Raw genomic sequence first — 13,290 nt, 5'->3', positions numbered from 1 at the left:
GCTGTCAAAAATCTTCCCCTCGCACTCACCTGACTGCTGGCGAGGTTGCGGTCAACTGGGTACACTAACCCACACCCTCTGGAGTTGCCCCTCACTTACCAGTTTTTAGAATAGAGTTTTTTCAATATATATCTCTACATGTACAGGAATACTGTCCCCTCCAAGGCCGGCTATAGCACTACTTAATCTGGGTATTGATGATTATCCATCTGAATATAGATAACTCATTATCCATATACTTCTTGCTACTTATTTTGCGTAAGTGGAAGACTATTGAAGCCCCTAATTTCTCTGAGGTCAAGGTTATGGTCAACTCTAATTACCAAATGGAAAAATCTTTAGCATTTAACTTCCTGTCCTACGCAAGATTCCACAACTCTTGGAAACACTGGGTGTACCAGAATTGAATCAAAGAGTATGTTTAACTTGCTATCTTAGATACTAATTGGAATGGCACAGACTCGTACCCACCTCATGGGTTTATCCTGCCTTCCAGTCACGTTATGTTCCCATTTGGGGTGGTAGTGATTTTCCCCTACCCAGTGATTCAGACCATGGTCTCTTCACCAGGGACCACATCCTCTGTGTAATTCCCAACCCTGTGTATCTTATGTTTACATGGTGCCATGTACTGTTAATGGTTTATGATTTATGATATATGGGTTTATTTCTTCCTAATATGGTAACTTTGTCTTATTCACCTGGCTGTCTAAGTTATCCTACTTATGCACGTTGGAACCCTGTTCTATCCTTGTTTTTGATGTACTTGATGATCTACCTTTGACATTCATTTGTTGCTATTGTTTGTTCCTTTTTTATAACTCAATAAAAAATAATATAAAAAAAAATGACATTAGAAAAATAATAAAACTGTTCAATAAATGCAGAGCTGCACTGTCTTTAACTTAATTTCCGCTGCATGTATACATATATGTGGCCTCAAGTGCCTGAAGTGTCTCTTCTTCCATGAGGCTACATACGCAATATTACCAAAAGTATTGGTGCACCTTCCTTTACACAGGCATGAACTTAAATGGCATCCCAGTTTTCGTCCGTAGGGTTCAATATTGAGTTGGTCCACCCTTTGCAGCTAAACCAGCTTCAACTCTTCAGGGAAGGCTGCCCACAAGATTTAGGAGTGTGTCTATGGGAAAATTTGACCATTCTTCCAGAAGCCCATTTATGAGGTCAGGCACTGATGTTTGAGAGAAGGCCTGGCTTGCAGTCTGCGCTCTAATTCATCCCAAAGGTGTTCTTTCGGGTTGAGGTCAGGACTATGTGCAGGCCAGTCAAACAAAGGAAGGGGCCATCCCCAAACAAAAGTGTGTGTAAAAAATAAAATAAAAAAATAAAGAATACATAGCTATATCAGGGTTTGATCTAGGTCAGTGTCAGGGTTACTGTTAGGGTCAATGTCAGTGTCAGGGCTAGTGTTGGGATCAAGGTCAAAGGTAAAAGGTCAAGGTCAGTATATTTTTTAAATTAGTATCCATGTCAGTTAGGGGTTTATTTACTAAAGATAGAGAGGGCAATATTAGTTGCAAATCTACAGAGAAACCAATCAACTTCTAACCTCAGCTTGTTTAACCACTTAAGGACAAAGCCTATTTCTGACACATGTTTACAAGGTAAAATCACTAGTTTTTTGCTAGAATGTTTCTTAGAACCCCCAAACATTATATATATATATATATATTGTGACAGGAAGTCAGGTAAATCTGGGAATGTAGTCACAGGAAGGAGATACATTTCCACCTGATTTAGAAAGTTCACTGATACTATAGGGTGTTGGCTACAGAGCTAGCCAGCAGGAAGTTGAAAGGCCTTCACCTGTTCAGAATGAGGGAGTTAAGGCTCTATAATTTGTTCAGAGAAAGTCCTATTAACTGCTGCCTCCTGTCGCCGTGTGGGCTGGGAGAGGAAGGCAGACATACGTGTACCTCCCGACGCCGTGTGGGCATGGGAGAAGGACTGCTGCCTCCTGTCGCCGTGTGGGCTGGGAGAGGGGGACAGTCGGATGTGTGCCTCCCGACAAGCTGGTGAGCATGGGAGAAGACCCCCTACAGCGATGTGAAGCTAAGGAGGGTAACCACGAGTGAAGACGTCTCAAAGGTGAGAAGACAAAGTGTTCCATGTGAAGAGTGTGAAGAGTAAAGGGACCTGTTAAATGAACTGTGTTCAATGTGAAGAATCTGAAGAGTAAAGGATCCTGTTATAAATGAACATGTGCTGTGTGAAAGAAAACAAAGGGACATGTTCAATGGACAATGTTGGTGCTGTGTGAAAAGCAAACAAATGGACATTTGAGTGTCTGCTGTAGGATCAGCAGTGTCGGCCCAACAGTAGGTTGGAAAGACTTCTTAGGTAGGTTCCAGCGTGAGAAGGTAGCCGCCCACAGAGGCAAGGATTTATTTTGTCTTTTATTTTATTTTGGCTGTTTTGACGCTTGCAATTGTGTGAAGTAAATTGCATGAATAAATCAGTCTTGTTTTCAACCTCTGCTCGGCTATCTCTCTGTGAAAACGCACCCCCAAAGGGGTCATCCACGCCTACCACCGAGCTAATCCCTTACATATGGTGGAGGTATGCAGTGGGCAGAAGCAGCAAGATCCCTGCAAGGAAGTGCAAATGTTTGATGAACTTTGTCTGGTGCATGAGATTGCACAATCTATGTGTGCAGGAGAGAAGATCCTGACAGAAAAAAAAAAAAGTGTTTTAAAGAGACAGCGGTCTCAAAATTATTTGATGAACTTTGTTGTGTCTGGTGCAAGTGACTGCACAAACTGTGTGTGCAGGAAAAGAGATCTTGCAAGAGAGAGAAAAACTACATGTGTTAAAGAGACAGTGGTCTGAAAATTTTTTGCTGGACTGTGAAAAATTTGTTTGTGGAGTTATTGAAGATGGGGCGTTCAAAACGCCTGAAGAATGCAAAGATAGATGAAATGAGAGACCGGATTCTATGGATGGAGGGGATGTTACCGTCTGAACCAGCCCCATCCATGCCTAAAGAGAGTCTACTAAAGAGGAAGGTTGTTGTCCCTAGCAACACTGATGAAACTGCTATGGAGACGCAGTGTGCTCAGATGAAAAGTAAGCTCAAAATGGAGGAGATGTTGAAACAACTGATTATATCAAATACAGCTCAACAGCAGGCAAATGCAGCTCAACAGCAGGCAAATGCGGATTTTCAGCGGAGCTTTGCAGCTCAACAAAAGGCTCATCAAGAGAGCATGGCAGGCTGGAAACAGAGACGCCAGCAGCCAATGGAGGCCATCGGTTTGGAGGAAACCGAGTATGTGTGCAGGGCTGAGTTGGATGCCTTGCAACGGAAAATGGAAGAAAAGGAACAAGCCTTGGAATTGCTTAAAATGGAGCATAGAAACTTGCAGGAAACGAATGAACTACTCAAGTCTCATGTGTCACAGTGGGAAGAATCCACTGCTCTTCTTTTGGTCGAGTTGCAAAAACGCAGAGAGACTATAATGGAGAAAGATACCATCCTCATGGAAAAGGAAAGTGAAATTCAGACTTTGCAGAAGCAAAGTATGGCTGATATGTTGGAGTTGCGTAATCAGCTGGAAAAAAGTCTTCAGTCTTTGGGAGCTACAAAAATAGACCTGCAGGAGTCGCAGGAACAGAATGTTGCTCTGAAAGCGACATTGTCTCTCAGCGACAAAGAGAAAAGTGAAAGAGAGGCTAAATTACTGAGTACTGTGTATGAGCTCACTACTTTGAGCAATGTGGTAGATGAATGGCGTGCGGACTGTGAAAGTTGGAAAGGGGAAGCCCAACGTGTCCAGCAGCAGTTAAAGGAGAAAGAAGCCTGTGTGGCAGAATTACATTCTTATTCCCAGATGCTAGCCAATGAGGTGAAGGCTCTTATGCAGGGAAAAGGAGATTGTGAACATAAGAGGGAAAAAGTAGAGGCACGGCTTCTGGAATCGCAAGTCAAGGTGTCAGAAGGTGACCGATTGTGTGCTAAGCTGTTAGAGAAGGAAAACCGATTGCAGGTTGAGTTGGACAGTGTCACAAATCGGCTTTCTCAAGCAGACAGAAAATCTAGAGAAATTGCGGAAGATTTTTCTATCTTGGAATCGCAGCTGCAAGACACGCAGGAACTCTTACAGGAAGAGAGGTGTCAAAGGCTGAGTTTTAGCACAAAGCTCAAACAAATGGAAGATGAGAAAAATGGCTTCCTGGAACAATTAAAAGAGGAGGCGGAAGCAAAGAAAAACCTATCAGAGCAAGTCGCAACATTGCAAGCTCAGATAGCGGATATGAAAAAACGCATGGAAGAAAGCGTTGGTTCATTACAGTGTGTTGAAGATGTGAAAAAGAAGTTTGATCAGATGCTTGGTGAAGAGAAGACTGTGTCTGCAAAATATGCAGAAGAACGCGACCGCGCAGAAGCGGAGGCGCGTGATAACGAGAGCAAAGCCCTGTTCTTGGCTCGCTCCTTGGAGGAAGCTCTAGAGTGTAAAGTTGAACTAGAAAGAGTTAACCAACAGCTGTGTACAGAAATGGAAGATTTGGTCCGCTCCAAGGATGATGTTGTGAAAAGCGTTCAGGAGCTAGAAAAGTCTAAGCGAGTCTTAGAACAGCAAGTAGAAGAGATGAAGATTCCGTTGCAGGAACTGGAAGAGGAATTCCAGGCAACAGAGGATCTGTCCCAAAGAGGGGATAGTGTGCCTGATGCAGTTTTTAAAAGGATCAGTGTTTTGGGGTCTGTCCTGAGTGAGCCTCAGAAATGTGACGACATGTGGCTTGAATCACCCCTTTGGAATAAACCGTTCCTTCAAAAACTTCAAGCATTGGAAAATGTATCATTAGAACTTCAGCAAACAAAGGAGCTGAGTAAGAAATGTGGTGATTTCTCAGTTCAGGCTGAAAACCTAGTGGAGAAAACTAAGGCTGTTGATGAAAACGTGAAGCAAATTAAGTTCAAGTGCCTTTCAGGGAGTGTTTCCAAAATGGAACTGGTGAAAGACGGGTGGCAGAAGTTTGATCGTGATCTTGAGATGCATTCCATGTGGAATTCAGATAGAGAAAAGGAACTAGGTGACTTTGAGCGGTCAAATAGTTCAGCAGAAAGTGCATTGAAGAAACCTGTAAAAGAATGTGTTGCAGTTCCATGCTTCTTCACTGATGCAGAGAGGAGGTCTATAATGGATACCACCCAGATCGCTGGGTTCAACTGTGTTGTTGCCTTTAACCCCTATGTTGGTGGAAGGAAAGTTGATGATGTTCTGGTTGGCTACTTCTGTGAAGAGTTTGGCAAGAAATATAAACTGAATATCAAATCAAATAGTAGGCCTTTACTGCGACTCGCTCAGGAGGGCGAAAAGTTTAAGAAGTTGATGAGTGCAAATGCTTCAGATCTGCCTATGAATATGAAATGTTTGAATGATATTGATATCTCTGGGAAAAGGAACAGGGGTCACTTTGAAGAAATGTGTGACAGCCTGTTGTCTCAATTGGAAAATCCTCTGCACAGCATCTTAGAGCAAGCAAAGCTCAAGAAGGAAGATCATTCCCTTTTACAACAAAAAGTCAATGATTGTGTACAGCTGTATGGAGAGGCAACTCAAGTCACAGAGGGATGTCAAGAGTCCCTACTTGGAACAAAGCTTAGTGAAGCAAAGGTTCTCAAAGTTTTGTGGAAAACATTTATGGATTGCAGAGAGAGGCGTCTTAAGAATGTTGAAGACATTAAGACTAGCCCAATTGAGTTGCCTATGGATCACGGTCCTCCATGGTGGATTGGACAGACGGTTATGAGGGACAAGCTGTCTGACATTTATGAGAAAGCTGTCAATGAAGATGACAGAAACGAGAAGGAGCAAAATGATGCCAAAAATGCAGTTGAAGAATGTGTATATGAGATGAGAGACAAACTGTGTGGCATTTATGAGAAATCCGTCAATGAAGATGACAAAACAGTTTCATCCGGAAGCTTGAGGATAATAGGAGGCTTATCAGTGAGTCAGCAGTGCTTGACACATGCGTGCCTGGAAATCTGTGTCCCAACCCTAGGGTTGAAACAAGAGGGGGGGGTATGTGACAGGAAGTCAGGTAAATCTGGGAATGTAGTCACAGGAAGGAGATACATTTCCACCTGATTTAGAAAGTTCACTGATACTATAGGGTGTTGGCTACAGAGCTAGCCAGCAGGAAGTTGAAAGGCCTTCACCTGTTCAGAATGAGGGAGTTAAGGCTCTATAATTTGTTCAGAGAAAGTCCTATTAACTGCTGCCTCCTGTCGCCGTGTGGGCTGGGAGAGGAAGGCAGACATACGTGTACCTCCCGACGCCGTGTGGGCATGGGAGAAGGACTGCTGCCTCCTGTCGCCGTGTGGGCTGGGAGAGGGGGACAGTCGGATGTGTGCCTCCCGACAAGCTGGTGAGCATGGGAGAAGACCCCCTACAGCGATGTGAAGCTAAGGAGGGTAACCACGAGTGAAGACGTCTCAAAGGTGAGAAGACAAAGTGTTCCATGTGAAGAGTGTGAAGAGTAAAGGGACCTGTTAAATGAACTGTGTTCAATGTGAAGAATCTGAAGAGTAAAGGATCCTGTTATAAATGAACATGTGCTGTGTGAAAGAAAACAAAGGGACATGTTCAATGGACAATGTTGGTGCTGTGTGAAAAGCAAACAAATGGACATTTGAGTGTCTGCTGTAGGATCAGCAGTGTCGGCCCAACAGTAGGTTGGAAAGACTTCTTAGGTAGGTTCCAGCGTGAGAAGGTAGCCGCCCACAGAGGCAAGGATTTATTTTGTCTTTTATTTTATTTTGGCTGTTTTGACGCTTGCAATTGTGTGAAGTAAATTGCATGAATAAATCAGTCTTGTTTTCAACCTCTGCTCGGCTATCTCTCTGTGAAAACGCACCCCCAAAGGGGTCATCCACGCCTACCACCGAGCTAATCCCTTACAATATATATATATATATATATATATATATATATATATATATTTATTTATTTTTTAGCAAAGACTCTAGAGAATAAAATGGTGATTGTTGCAATATTTTATGTCACATGATATTTGCGTAAACATCCCTTCTGACAGTAATAGGCAGTGACAGGTACTCTTTATGGAGGTGTCTGGGGTCTAAAAGACCCCAAATCCCTCCTTTGCACATAAAAGTATTCAAAACGCCAAAATCTGCATTTTTGAATACTGTTTTTTTTTTTTTTTTTTTTTTTTTAAATCGGCACCATTGGCAGTTGAGTTAACTGAAAGTGAAGTTGTGACGTCGCTTTCAGGTTACTTCATAGAAGAACCAAACAAAGCTGAATTCTGGCTGAATTCTGACAATGTCCAGCCATCGGATGGTGGGACAGGAGACCCGGGCAGAGCAGCAGGAGGCGGCTGGGGACGTCCCCTCCTGTTCCTTATGATAATGGCTTGAGTGGCTGCTAAGCCTCATCGATTGTTATCATCAGAAAGCCGACCACTGGCTCTAAAAAATGGTGGCTCTAGCTGCAGGCATCACCCTGGTAAAACCACTTCTTCAAGTCGATGTACTAGTATGTCGGTTTGTGGGAAGTGGTGGTTAATTAAGCTTTAGGAATAAAACCTGGAAGCTGATTGGTTTCAGAATTGTGACAAGTAATTTTGCCCTCTATAGCTTTAGTAAAAAAAAACCTTAGTGTCAGTGTGTTTTCGGTAGGATAAAAAAGCAAACTGCTCACTATTGTTTCAGGACCCCACTATGGGTACAAATAACAGATAATATACACACACATGTGTGATATCACTACAATTGTCATCAGCAAGAAAATTTATTTGGGATGTTCTTTGGTGGTATGTTACGGCAGCAGAAAGAAATGTACAGTCAAATTTAAAAAAACAATACCTTTTTTTTCCTATTTTGGGCCAGTTGTTTTTGATAACAGAACAAAAATAAGAAATATCCATTATAATTTATCACCGAATGAAAAGGCCAATTTGTCCCGTAAAAAAATAAAAAAAGTATAATCCACCTGGAAACACAAAAGTTGTGATGATATGTACAGTTTTACTAACACATGCCAAGGTTGTGTTCAGGATTTGTTTTACTCTCTGTCATGAAGGGGTTAATCTTTGTCTAAGGTTTGGTTTCACATTTAAATTCCAACTGAACTCTTAGTTTGTTAAATACACTGTAGGTGCAAATTAACAATAGGACTTTCAAATTGTTACAGTTCTCTTACTTTAGAAACCAGCCACAGCTTACAGCAGAACTAAACCCTTAACCCCCAGCAGTGCGGTGGTTATATTCCCATGAAGCCACTATCATCTTCTCCCTGCCTACTTTCAGGTGCTGGATTGTTGGCCTCTTGATTGGCTGATGGGGGAATGACATCATCCTGCACATACACACAGGAGTCGGTCATTCCTGCATAGCCGAAGTATGTAAGGTATGCACGCCGAACTCAAAATTCAAAAGAAGGCTACAAGCAGGCAAGTAAGTGTTTTTCTATTGCAGAGGAGAGATACAATGTCTGTTATGCAAGAAATAACTTCCTACTTGAAGCTTTTTACTTGTACTAGTTAAAGGGTAACTCCACTTTCGTAAGGAAAAAATCAGCAAATAAAGAAAAAACAATATAGCGCATACAGTTGCAACAGAAATTCTATTGTAATTGAATGTTATTAAAATGTCCTTTCCTTTTCAATCTGCAGCTGTTGTAATTTTTTTTAAATCTGGTGCAATAAGGCTACCTGGAGCTATTCTGTACACAGAATGTGTACTGACCACACCCCAGAAACATAATTTCCTGCTTGTGTGATTGGCTAACCAATTTTCCCAGAAGTCTGATTTATGGCACCCTCTGCAACAAAAATGTCATTTTTGGTGAGATACTCCCAATAGGAACACATCTACAGGGATGAAGGCCCAGCAGTTTCCCTTATTAGAGCCCTGCAGATGCCACAGCTGATAGATAATTATTAAACCACTCCCATTTGACCCACTTAGCACAGAGTCAGAGGAGCAAACAATGCTTTCCTTAGAATAACAAAAGGTAGGAATCTGCAACAAAGTTTGTTCAAATCCCTGAAATGTAGATGACCCAGAGGGGAATGTTTTTTTCTCAACAAACACTTTAAGTTTAGTTCCACTTTGAATAGAACAGCATGTCACCTGCCAACTTTGTACAAAGAAAGATCATTAGTCTCTGTGTAAAAGCTCCTACAGCCTGATTACAAGAGAGCTCTAGGTCTGACTAAGCATGAGGCATGTTGGACCTCTGCAGAGAGGCTACTGCTTCACACAGAAAGCAGTGGTTCTTCTCTATGGAGTGTGGGCAGGGGACAGGTTTTTTTTACTCAGGTTGTTAATGCTTTCTAAAGAAAAAAAAATATAAGGCTTAACATAGATTTTATTTTTATGCATCATTAACCTGAAGACTGATTGGGCTTTAAGATGGCTACGAATCTTCCCAGCTGCTGGCATCATTTGAGAGGTAGAGCAACCTTGCTGAAACCTACCCTATGTAGTGAAATAGAAACAACAGCAGCAGTTGCAGAAACTGATGGGCTTAGAGGAGTAGCCATGGTTGTGAATCTGGAATGCTTGTTTTCTTTTACATACTGTACCCAAGATATACAGCATCTTACAAAAGTGAGCACACCCTTCACATTTTTGGAAATTATTTATTATATCTTTTTATGTGAAAGCACTGAAGAAATGACACTTTGCTACAATGTAAAGTAGTGAGTGTGCAGCTTGTATAACAGTGTAAATTTGCTGTCCCCTCAAAATAGGTCAACACACAGCCATTATTGTCTAAATCGCTGACAACAAAAGTGAGTACACCCCTAAGTTAAAATGTCCACATTGGGCCCAAAGTGTCAATATTTTGTGTGGCCACCATAATTTTCTAGCACTGCCTTAACCCTCTTGGGCATGGAGTTCACCAGAGCTTCACAGGTTGCCACTGTAGTCTTCTTCCACTCCTCCATGACGACATCACCGAGCTGGTGGATGTTAGAGACCTTGCCCCCCTCCACCTTCCATTTGAGGATGCCCCACAGATGCTCAATAGGGTTTAGGTCTGGAGACATGCTTGGCCAGTCCATCACCTTTACCCACAGCTTCTTTAGCAAGGCAGTGGTCGTCTTGGAGGTGTGTTTGGGGTCGTTATGTTGGAATACTGCCCTGCGGCCCAGTCTCTAAAGGGTGGGGATCATGCTCTGCTTCAGTATGTCGCAGTACATGTTGGCATTCATGGCTCCCTCAATGAACTGTTGCTTCCCAGTGTCAGCAGCACTCATGCAGTCCCAGACAATGATACTCCCACCACCATGCCTAACTGTAGGCAAGACACACTTGTCTTTGTACTCCTCACTTGGTTGCCGCCACACACGCTTGACACCCATGTCCTTAGTCTGCTTGTCTTCAGCAAACTGTTTGCGGGCTTTCTTGTGCATCATCTTTAGAAGAGGCTTTCTTCTGGGATGACAACCATGCAGACCAATTTGATGCAGTGTGCGGCGTATGGTCTGAGCACTGACAGGCTGACCCGCCACCCCTTCAACCTCTGCAGTAATGCTGGCAGCACTCATATGTATATTTCCCTAAGACAACCTCTGGATATGACGCTGAGCACATGTACTCAACTTCTTTGGTCGATCATTGCAAGGCCTGTTCTGAGTAGAACCTGTCCTGTTAAACCGCTGTGTGGTCTTGGCAACCATGCTGCAGCTCATTTTTAGGGTCTTGGCAATCTTCTTATAGCCTAGGCCATCTTTATGTAACAATTCTTTTTTTTTCAGATCCTCAGAGAGTTCTTTGCCTTGAGGTGCCATGTTGAACTTCCAGTGACCAGTATGTGAGAGTGAGAGCGATAACACCAAATTTAACATACCTGCTCCCCATTCACAACCAAGACCTTGTAACACTAATGAGTCACATGACACCAGGGAGGGAAAATGGCTAATTGGGCCCAATTTGGATATTTTCACTTAGGGGTTTACTCACTTGTTGCCAGCTGTTTAGACATTCATGGCTTTGTGTTGAGTTATTTTGAGGGGGACAGCAAATTTACACTGTTATACAAGCTGTACACTCACTACTTTACATTGTAGCAAAGTGTCATTTCTTCAGTGTTGTCACATGAAAAGATATAATAAAATATTTACAAAAATGCGAGGGCTGTACTCACTTTTGTGTCATACTTATCAGTGTATTAGCCAGAAGAGAGTTTCATAAGTTTGCTATACTCTGTGGTATAGATATAATGTGAAAAAATGAATCGCTGACCAAATAAATACAGAGACTGCTGCACCTGAAACTCCCTGAACACCAGAAGGAAAATATTAGTGAATGTGTGTGAAGTGCGCTGTCCCAATATTTCACATTGACATGTTATCCAAAACTAGTGTTAAATAAGGAATATATAAAAATTATATGTGAATATAAAATGTGTGCACCTGTATGGGGGACATACAAACCATTCAATAATGCATATCAAAAAGGTATTACAGACATAAAACATTTGCAATTGTAAACAACAACATCTTGCAAAAAAAAAAACATATATACCAAAATACCAGTAATTCACACCTATACCGATCAGACGTAAAATGATCAATAGCAAATAGTAATAAGTAAAAACGTAAGCACAAAGTTCCAAAATGAAAAAAAAAAAATGTGAAAATGAAAAAGTATAAGTGACTAGATAAAAAAGCTGATAAGAGAAAAACAGTCCCAAAAATCAGTAGATTGGTACTAACATTGTAGCATTCAGTAGCCTTCAAAGTGCTGCATGCATCACCTCCGTACACAAGTAATGTAATGGCCACTTACCAGACCCATCGATCTGTGTAACCACCTCTCTAGCACTCCGGATCATCACAGGCTCCCGGCAAAGAAGACGATACAGAAATACGAGGATTGATAGTGCTTTATCATTTAAAACCATAAACTAGCCCTCTAGTTCCTCCTGTTTTGAATTGTATTGTAACTGTATTGTCTTCCTTCACATTGTAAAGCGCTGCGCAAACTGTTGGCGCTATATAAATCCTGTATAATAATAACAATAATAATAATAAATATATTTAAAAAGATTGCACACACAGACTATTACTTAGCTAATAGCACAGAGTATGGTGGCACAGTCGCCTGCAGGTGGCACAGTCGGTTCGGGCGCGATTATGTCACAGCTGACTCCTCAGACGCGTTTCCCCTTAGAAGGTGTCAACTGGGATTGGATTTTACTCTGTTATATAGAAGTGTTATTAATAATGAAGAGATGGTATTGGTTTCTAGCTCATACCAAGAAAGTCAAATGCTGATAACTATATGACTGTGGCAGTTTAAATATTGATTGTCTGGGATATAGTCAGATTTCCTTAATCTTTATGAAATTGTTGTCAATGATATTGTCTGGGTTTTGTATAATGTTTTTGTTATATTTTTGAGTGCAGAGTATTTGTGCATAGTAAAACATCAGAGTATTTGTGGATAACAAAACTATTCATAAATGCTGCCGAATAATAAGAACAGCAAAACACACTCAGTTGCCAGTAGTGCAAGCTTCAGAGATTATCATAGTATTTTACTTTGATTTTAACTGTGTAATAGTGTGAGATGTGCTGCCCAGACAACAAAAACAGCACACAGTGCCTGTCAGCCTCCTGGGAAAGCAATTTTATAATGGCACAGAATTGCTTGTGCATAGTCTGCGTCTTTCAATAGTCCAAGTCTAAGACACTGAAGTGGTTTAAAAAAAAAATAAATGACACTGACAACCTTAAGTGAACCAGTACTTTGGTCATGAGGGACACTGGCCTCACCCACTGCACATACTTACCATCCCTTCACCCATCTGCTGTCCTGCTCTCTACCTTACAGAAGCCATTACCCTCTCTTACAATTCTTGAATTAGCAGCCTGGTATAGCATTCTGAAGATTTATTATAGGAGGCTTTCCCATGGATTTCAATCTGCAGAGGACAGGAAAGCAGCTTCCTAGGTCACAGAAGATGGAAAGATGTGGAATGCCAGCCAATGTAAAAAAAATAAATAAAAAATATCCACATGTGGCAGGAAAATGGTGTGAAGGGCAGTAGAACTGGTCAATCATCATCATGTACAGTGTATTAGCCTGATCCACAACACACTCTGCTTTGCAGTGGTCAGTTTTTCATCTCTGTTTATAGTATAAAACAAACAAGCACTGGGATATTCCACATATTTGTCCCTAAATTGCTTTTGCCAGTCATATGATTTATTGATAGCTATTGTTACATCTGTATAGATTAAAACAATGTGAATGATTCACTAAACAAATTTAATTTCATG

This window comes from Pelophylax lessonae (genome assembly GCF_965119305.1).
Source record: "Pelophylax lessonae genome assembly, chromosome: 7".
Taxonomy (NCBI): domain Eukaryota; kingdom Metazoa; phylum Chordata; class Amphibia; order Anura; family Ranidae; genus Pelophylax; species Pelophylax lessonae.
This window is presented reverse-complemented; position numbering follows the sequence as displayed.